This window comes from Microtus ochrogaster, linkage group LG2, assembly GCF_000317375.1.
Source record: "Microtus ochrogaster isolate Prairie Vole_2 linkage group LG2, MicOch1.0, whole genome shotgun sequence".
In the NCBI taxonomy this organism is placed as follows: Eukaryota; Metazoa; Chordata; class Mammalia; order Rodentia; family Cricetidae; genus Microtus; species Microtus ochrogaster.
The window spans coordinates 4,622,681-4,631,913 of record NC_022028.1 but is presented as its reverse complement, the minus strand read 5'-3'; positions in this window follow the sequence as shown (position 1 = coordinate 4,631,913).

Here is a 9,233-nt window from a genome sequence, read left to right as displayed (position 1 = left end):
AGAAGGAGAGAGAGCACGAGCAAGGAACTCAGGACCGCGAGGGGTGCACCCACACACTGAGACAATGGGGATGTTCTGCTGGGAACTCACTAAGGCCAGCTGGCCTGGGTCTGGAAAAGCCTGGGATAAAACTGGACTTCCCCAACCTCTTTAGAGCATCTCCAAAATCAAAGCCCACATGTGCAAAATAATAAAACACTGATTATACACCCCCGCTTATGCACCTTTGTTGAGACAGTACCTTCACAGTTTTAGAGAAAATAAAAATGTGGACAGCCTGAAGTGAGTTCCCAGTAAAACTTAGCATTCATGAGACTGGACTTTGGGCAGCAACTCTGATATCAGAATACTTGATATTTCCCCTCCAAAGACAAGTCTTTTAGCTACTGATTGCTTAAAAATTGGATGTTAAGAGACTGAATCTTTTGATGCATAGAAAATACAAGTTTGCAGTTATCTCATAGACATAGATTGTGTTTTCCATAGTATGAGCTGACATTTTAGGAGTAACAAAGTCTTGAGACAAAACAAATAAACAAAAACAAACAAAAGACTTCTTCTGATTCTTAACTCCTTGTTTGTCAATCAATTAAATATAACACCAATTTTTTAAATGAGAAATGTCCATATAAATCATTTTGCCTATTCAAATATGCATAAGATGTGTGTATTTTTGTCCACCAAACAAAAGAATTGTTTGTCAATAGCTTACATATAAATTTTCTTTGTGACCAATAATATATCTAGTGTAATAATCATGGGTTCTAGTATGAACCTTGAAAATGGGGATTTGCTCTGACATGACCAATATTTTTAGTAATCACAATGGATCACAAAGAAGGTTGGTCATATCCCATAACCTGAAAAAATAGCTTTCTAAGCCCCAAGGGATTGGCAAAGCACAGGAAAATACTTTTCCATTGCTGTTTTACTGGCATTTTAGAATACTATTGTTTGTTGATATCAAGTTCCTTATGTACAAAGACAAGATACAGAAAGTGTGAAAGGGTAGAAATGTTCTAGAAATAGGGAATACTTTTTGATACATCAGTAATATGTCAATTTGATATCATCAAGCTCCCAGGAAGAAATCCATTTTTACTGCTGTTTCAGGGTAAGGTGTTAATGAAGGAGACAGACTCTTAGAAAGTATTTTCACCATCATTGCCTTTTGTGGACCCCATGCTCTTCGCTCTAACTGCTCCCTCTTCCATGGACATGCTATGGTTCTATCCATCCATGCTACACATACACGTCCGCCCACTGTACCCTTCCAGATGTTGTGTCTTCCTTAGAGCTCTCCTTGATTTCCCAGGAGACAGTCAGCCATTCCTTCCCTCCTTCTGCAGCACTAAGGAGACCTCCTTCCTAGCAGGCAGTCGCAGTTGCCATGGGGCCTGCATGCGCACTTCTTTTCATTTCCATCAGTTAGACGTGAGGTGTGCAATACATAATTAATACTGGGTTACATAATAATGGTTTCTATAGCAACAGGACTCAGGCTCTCAGAAAGTATAATATTTTCTATTCAGTAAACATTTTATTTTGCTTTTACTACACAGTTCAAAGACATCAAAAACATTATCTCACTCCTTCCACTCAACAGTTTAGTGGGTCTCTGTCATGCTTTCATTGAACAGAAAATGGCACCCGGCTCTTGCAGTGCGTGTGGATGATGTAAATGTCTCTCTGTAGTTAATCTCAAAATTAGCAGTCACTCTCTTAGTGACGTTAGAGATGAATTAAAACGATAACCTTCATATTCATCTTTTACCAGGTATATCTGCAATCATGGAGAATATTTTCATGTCGGAGACAGAGCCATATGCTTCGTGCCCTTTCGCACTTAATGTCTAGGGATTGATTTATTCTCTCTGGCAAAAAAAAAAAAATGTCACTAATATTGTTCTGATGACCCTGTGGTCTGGCCGGACTGACAGCACTAGAGGGGACAACAGGACAGAAACACACGAAGTCATGGAACCTGGATATCACATTGCTCTGATCTTGTGCCTCTCCGCGTGACTGTGAGCGAGACTGAACGTTCACAGGGTGACCGAACAGCAAAGCTGTCTCTGCACAGGCACAGAGAGCTTATTGGATTTGCTGCTGTGCCAAATTTAAGAGTGAAGAAGTCGTGCTTAGCATGCAAACTTGATATCCCACACTTGTGTGACTGAGGCAAGCGGACTGTGAGTTCAAGGTGACAGTGAGCACTTGTCTCAATAAGTCAAAATCACAGCAGCAAAAAAAAAAAAAGGCAATCCTTAAACTGCTTTATTTTCCAAAGTAGTAATACAGTAATACATTAAAATTTAACAAATACTTGTCAAAGTAAAAGCATGTTACAATGAAAACAGTTTGCCTCTGATTTCAGCATAAAGCGGAGAACTATTCGGAAATGATTTATTGATTTCTGCACTACCCTTTTAAAGTATTTCGGAGTAATTATTTATTATGTTTAACATGGAAAACAGATTCTATTTCATAGCTTGGTTCCATGGTGAATAGTAAGATGTCAGCACAATAGGAAATTTGAAATGCGATGACACAGGATAAGAAAAATTAGTAGCTTAAAATGAGTCAATGTGAATCAAGGATGGATTTACCCAACAGAACTCAACATTAATCTTGTCGAAGCTGCACTGCTAATAAACTGCCCACCTCAGCAACCATGTGCAGAACACCATGTTCATAAGCAATTACCAACAGAACACGCTCCAAATGATGCCTAAATGGACTATTAAACAGACATGCTTTTTTAGAAAGTGACTATGGGCGGAGAGTTTTTTAAAAGTGCGAATCTGTTCAAACAGGGAAATAGAATAATCCTGAGCTTAGAGCGCCACCTAGGGGTCATAAAGGAAAAAGAAATGGCGGATCCGAGAACCAAAGAAAAACAACAAAGAACTATTCTTAATTAAAAAACGGGTTGTTGGGGTGGAGAGGGGTATTTTTTCTTCTAAAATATTTCTAAAATCGAAGAGCAATTTCCATAGTGATAAATATAACCAAGGGCCAATGAGATGGCTTTGAGGATAAAGGTGCTTGTAAGCCTGAACCTGAGTTGGCTTCCAGGACCCATAGTGTTTAAGACTGATCCTAAAAGTTGTTCTCTGACCTCTACTTGTGAGCTATATCACCTGCATGCCAACCTATGTATGTGCGCGCGCATCATGTGCATTTGCTTCTTGTTGCTGTGTTAAGCACCATGCTTCGAAGGGAAGAATTCATCAGATTTATTATCATCAGGCTGAGTAAAGGCAGGAGCCTGAAGCACAGACTTACACAAAGTATGGAGTAACGTTGTCTGCTGGCTTGTTTCCTCTGGCATGCTCAGTGACCTACCATACGTATCTCGAGCTCATCTCTTGGAGGATGACACTGCCCATGGCTAATCTATAGTCGTTAGCAATTAAGAAAAGGCCTCTCAGAAGTGGCCAGAGGCCCTTCTGATCAAGGCACCCAGGCTCCCCACTTGAGGTTCCCTCATCCCAGCCATGCCTAGTTGACAACCAAGGTGAACCAAGAGCTTTGATGTAAAGGACATTTTTTTTTCATGTGCTGGAAAAGCCAGAGTACATACAAAGTTCTAGTCTTGTTTTATTTTTAATGAGTTGTACATTCTTCTCTGCTCCCTTCTCTACCTCTCCCCTCCCCTTCAACCCTCTCCCAAGGCCCCCATGCTCCCAATTTACTCAGCAGACCTTGTCTTTTTCTACTTCCCATGTAGATCAGATCTATACATGTCTCTCTTAGGGTCCTCATTGTCGTCTAAGTTCTCTGGAATTGTGTTTTGTAGGCTGGTTTTCTTTGCTTTATGTTTAAAAAACACTCATGAGTGAGCACATGTGATAATTGTCTTTCTGTATCTGGGTTACCTCACTCAAAATGATGTTTTCTAGCTCCATCCATTCCTGCAAAATTCAAGGTGTCATTATTTTTTTCTGCTGTGTAGTACTCCATTGTGTAAATGTACCACATTTTCCTTATCCATTCTTCAATCAAGGGACATTTAGGTTGTTTACCATTTCTGGCTATGACAAACAATGCTGCTATGAACATAGTTGAGCACATGTCCTTGTGGCATGATTGAGCATCCTTTGGATATAAACCCAAAGGTAGTATTACTGGGTCTTGTGGAAGGTTGTTTCCTAATTTTCTGAGAAATTGCCACACTGACATCCAAAGGGGTTGTACCAGCTTGCATTCCCACCAGCAATGGAGAGTGTTCCCTTTACCCTACAACCTTTCCAGGATAAGTTGTGATCAGTGTTTTTGATCTTGGCCATTCTTACAGCTGTAAAATGGAATCTCAGAGTTGTTTTGATTTGCATTTCTCTGATGAGTAAGGATGCTGAACATTTCTTTCAACCATTTTAGATTCCTCTGTTGAGAGTTCTCTGTTTAGGTCTGTACCCCATTTTTTCATTGGATTATTTGTTCTTTTGATGACCAATTTCTTGAGTTCTTTGTATATTTTGGAGATCAGACCTAGTTCTGATCTCCAAAGTTCTAGTCTTGACCCATAACAGTTCAAGAACTTAAATTTTCTTCATTTTGACATTATACCCATGTCTTCAGTCGTGAAATCATCAATAATTAAAAGAGTGAGACAGGAATGGGAGCGTTGGGGTGCCTAGGGATTGATGGGGGAAGTTGGAACTTTTTTATCCTCTTCAGTTGAGATTCTGTATACAGCTCTATAATAATCTCCTATATGCATGTAAGTACTCTAAGAATCTCATACAAGTAGAAGCATACACTTTGTCTGTTGAGACTTGCTTGATTTCCTTAGCACAATGCCTTCTAGTTCTGTCCATATTGTAGCATGTATTAATATTGTTTGCTATTCCAGTGGAATATTCCATTGCAAATATATCCCACATTTTGTCAGTAGACAGACACTTGGATTGCCTCTGCCTTTTTTCACTTTTACAAATAATGCCACTATGAACATCGATGTCTATCTGTCAGATTGATAAAATAATGTCTTGTAGACTTGATAGCCTAGAAAAGATGTTTAGTTTTAAGTTTTGGAAATGGGTAAGTCACTGGGTAGTGGTGGTGCAAGACTTTAATCCTAGCACTCAGGAGGCAGAGGCAGCTGTTACATAGAGAAATAACAAACAAACAAATAAATAAAGGGACTGGAGACTCAGACGCTCCTCAACTGAAGAATGGATAAAGAAATTGTGATACATTTACATGATGGAGCACGACTCAGCGATAAAAAACAATAACATCTTGAAATGGGTGGAACTAGAAAAAACCATTCTGTGTAAGGTAACCGAGACCCAGAAAGACAAACATGGTATGTATGCACTCATAAGTGGGTATGAAATGCAAAGCAAAAGACAATCATGCTACAATCCACAGCCCCAGAAAAGCTAGGCGACAAGAAGAACCCTAAGAGGGACATGTATAGAGGGCCCCAGGAAGGGGAAATAGTTAAGATCTCCTGGGTAAATTGAGTGGAGGGGGTGTAAAAGGGAGGGGACACAAATAGAAACATAAGGGATACAGATGGTCGAGTTGGGGGAGGGACTGAAAGAGATATCTTGATAGGGGGAGCCATTATGGGGTTAGGGAGAATCCTGGCTGGCACTAAGAAAACTCACACGAATCCACAAGAATGACCCCAGCTAAGACTCCAAGCAATAGTGGAGAGAGTGCCTGAACTGGTCTTCTCCTGTAATCAGATTAGTGACTACCTTAACTGTCATCATAGAACCTTCATCCAGTAACTGATGGAAGCAGATGCAGTGATCCACAGCCAAACACTGGGCTGAGCTCCTGGAGTTCAGCTGAAGAGAGGGAGGAGGGATCATATGAGCAAGGGGAGTCAAGATCATGATGGGGAAAACCAGAGACAGCTGATCTGAGCAAGTGGGAGCTCACTGACTCTGGACTGACAGCTGGGGAACTTGCATAGGACCAAACTAGGCCCTCTGAATGTGGGTGATAGTTGTGTAACTTGATCTGTTTGTAGGGGCCCCTGGCAATGGGATCAGGACTTATCTCAGGTGCATGAATTGGCTTTTTAGAGCCCACTCCCTATGGTGGAATACCTTGCTCACCTTGATGCGGGGTGGGGGGAGGTGGTGGTCATGCCTCAACTTGGTATGCCAGACTTCATTGATGCCCCAAGGGAGGCCTTCCTGTCTCTGAGGAGTGGATGGGGAGTGGGATGAGGGGAGGTAGGAGGACAGGAGAGGGGGAGGGAGGGAGACCTGCAGTTGGTATGTAAATTGAAAGGAAAATAATTAAGGTGGAGAAGTAAAAGATCAACATGTCAGGCTCTGTCGAGTGGCATGTGGAAGATAGTTCCCACCTTACTGTAGTGAGGCCAGGGACCAGGGTCTGTGGTCTCCTCTTATCGAGTCGTGAATTCTAGCATGAAAACTGGGCAGTGATTTTCTAACTGAACCCACAAACACCATCATATTTCAGCATTCAAAATACAGACTGAGGTGACAGTCAGTACAGGAGAACTGTTACACAAATATGTTTGATTCCCCGTGCTCACCTTGTTAAAAGATTAAAAAACAAAAACAAACCTACACACCTACAAGTGTAATCATGTTTAGTTGGCTGCAAGGCTTAACTGTTCTCCACAATAGATGAACCACAGTAAGTTCCTACAGGAAATGAACAAGGTATTCATTTCCCCCATGACTTTTAGACTATGGAACAGACATTCTTACAGGGGGGAAATGAAATGCTGATTTAAAGACTAGAAAGTAGTGATGGTGAATATCTTCTCCTGTGCTTTGGACAGCTACAGGACTGATTTGGAGCAATGTCTGTTTAAGTCCTTTGCCCAGTTTAAAAAAAAAAAACATTTTCATTAATTCGTTGAGAATGGAATGCATGCAGACACTGTATTTTGGGGACATTCACCCCTATTCTTCTCAACCCAACCCAGATGCACACTCCATCTCTAATCCCTGTCAAATGCTGTCCACTTTTTATTTTCTAGATTCATTTTCCTTTCATATGTGTAAGGACTGCCTGCATAAACGAATGGGTTCCATATGCATGCTGTTGCTGCAGAGGCCAGAAGAGTTCACGATCCCTGGAACTGGAGCCACAGTTGTGAGTTGCCATGTGGTGCTGGGAACAGAATCCAGATCCTGTGCGAGAGCGATGAGTGCCTTTATAACCTCAGCACCATCTAGCCACTCCACCCCCTTTGCCTACAAGTGGACTATTTACTCTTTTGCTTAGACTTTGGACTGGAAACTAATCATATATTCTGCAGATCAGGCACTTATAAAAACACATTCCTACCTTAATTCTTTCATTGAGCAAGCTCCATGTTTCTTGTGTAGATAAGGTACTTTGAGGCATACATTTTTAATTTATTTTTATTTTTATTCTTCTCTCATATATTACATTCTCATTGCAGTTTCCCCTCCCTCCCTTCCTCCCCCCTCCCCTGTCCTCCACATCCAACTCCCACCTCCCCTGAGACAAGAGTCTCCCAGGAAGTCCCAAAAGATACAAGAAAATTTAAATACCCTGTTTCCTATCTGACCACCACGGATTAAAGGTAGATTTCAACCACAACAGAAATATCAGAAAGTCCACAAACTCATGGAAACTGAACAACTGCCTACTGAACAACTACTGGGTCAGGACAGAAATAAACACATTTTTTATTGTTATGATGTCAAAATATTCTATTTTCCCCCTGATATTGCCTGTGCTTTTGATATCCCATTCAAAAGACTGTCAAGAGACAGTAAAGTTCAGTCTCTTGTTAGCTCTTCTTTTTATATTTGGTCCAATTTGGGTTACATTTTATTTAAATGGTACAAGGTAAGCATCCAACATCATTTTTGTATATTGTTTAGTTTTGCCATCAGTGTTATCTTTTTGTTTGGGCCTACTCTACTGCTTGGAGAGTTTTCTACTCATGCAGTATAGGAAATTAAAAATAAAATTAAACATAAAAAAGTATGTCAGTCTCATTGAGACAATGAAATGGGATCAGAGCTCAGGTTGGACAAGGCAACAAGGACTAGGGCCTGCAGGGTATAGTTACTCCTCAGGAAAGGAGTTACTTCTCAGAGAAAATGTCAAGGAAGATTTCACGGTCTATGAAGATTGAAATTCAGGCAAGGAAGGACAAGCAAAGGAAAACCAACAAGCAGGATGTTTGAACAGGATGAGGAAAATTCAATCTCCCCCAGCCGGTGTCAATTAACACATTACACTCAAACCCTCGGAATTGCACTCGAAAATGATGCTGTAAGAACCCACAACTTATCCACCCTACCCCAATTTCATGTTACACTGGTTAACCAACTTCCCATCCTGTACCTCAGCTCTCTTCAGCCTTGCCACAGTCCCTCTTCTCTCAACTTCTATAAGGTTTACTTTTTAAAACTACACTCATTGTCATAAAGGAATGATGGAAATTCAAGGTACACCAACTATACTGTCAGAATCATGACACAATGATCATTTAACAAAACATACCCCACTAACATATACAAAGCTTGAAAGAACCAAGCAGATGCAGCAACAGGCTGCTCAATCTTCTCTCAGAGATCAGGCCTTGATTTCAGTTTCCTAAGACTGAACAAGCAGTTTCTGAGAAGAAGCCACAAGTAAATGACAATCCATCTCTAACACCCCAACACGCAAGGGGGAGGCCTGGTACATGCAGTACTAAGCCAGGCCAGGCCTGAACCAGCCTCTGCAGCAGATCAAGGACAGGACCTGGGACTCGTCCAGGCCTTCCCCAAATGAAAAGCTACAGCCCTGACTAATCCCTAACTAACCCTAGCCAATTAAGATGTACTAATATGATTTCCACTTCCTTAAGCCAATCATATCTAAAATGACAAAACTTCCTTAGACACTCCCCTCTATATGCCTTAAAAAAAGGCCCAACCTCCCGCTTTTGCTTGCTATCTTGTTGTGCAGGATGGTCAGCCCAGGCATACTGGTGAGAGAGAGGGAGGGGGGCAGGGAGGGAAAGAGGGGGAGAGGGAGGGGGAGAGGTAGAGGGAGAGGGGAGAGGGAGGGAAGAGAGAGAGAGAGAGAGAGAGAGAGAGAGAGAGAGAGAGAGGGAGAGAGCCCTCAAGGTTATCATCTGACCTCTACAGTATACTGTGGTACGTTCACACCCAAATTCACAGGCACATCACACATACACAGATATTCATTAACAAGACATAACCCCCCCTCTCTCTAGTTCTATGATTGTCATCAGAATGCTA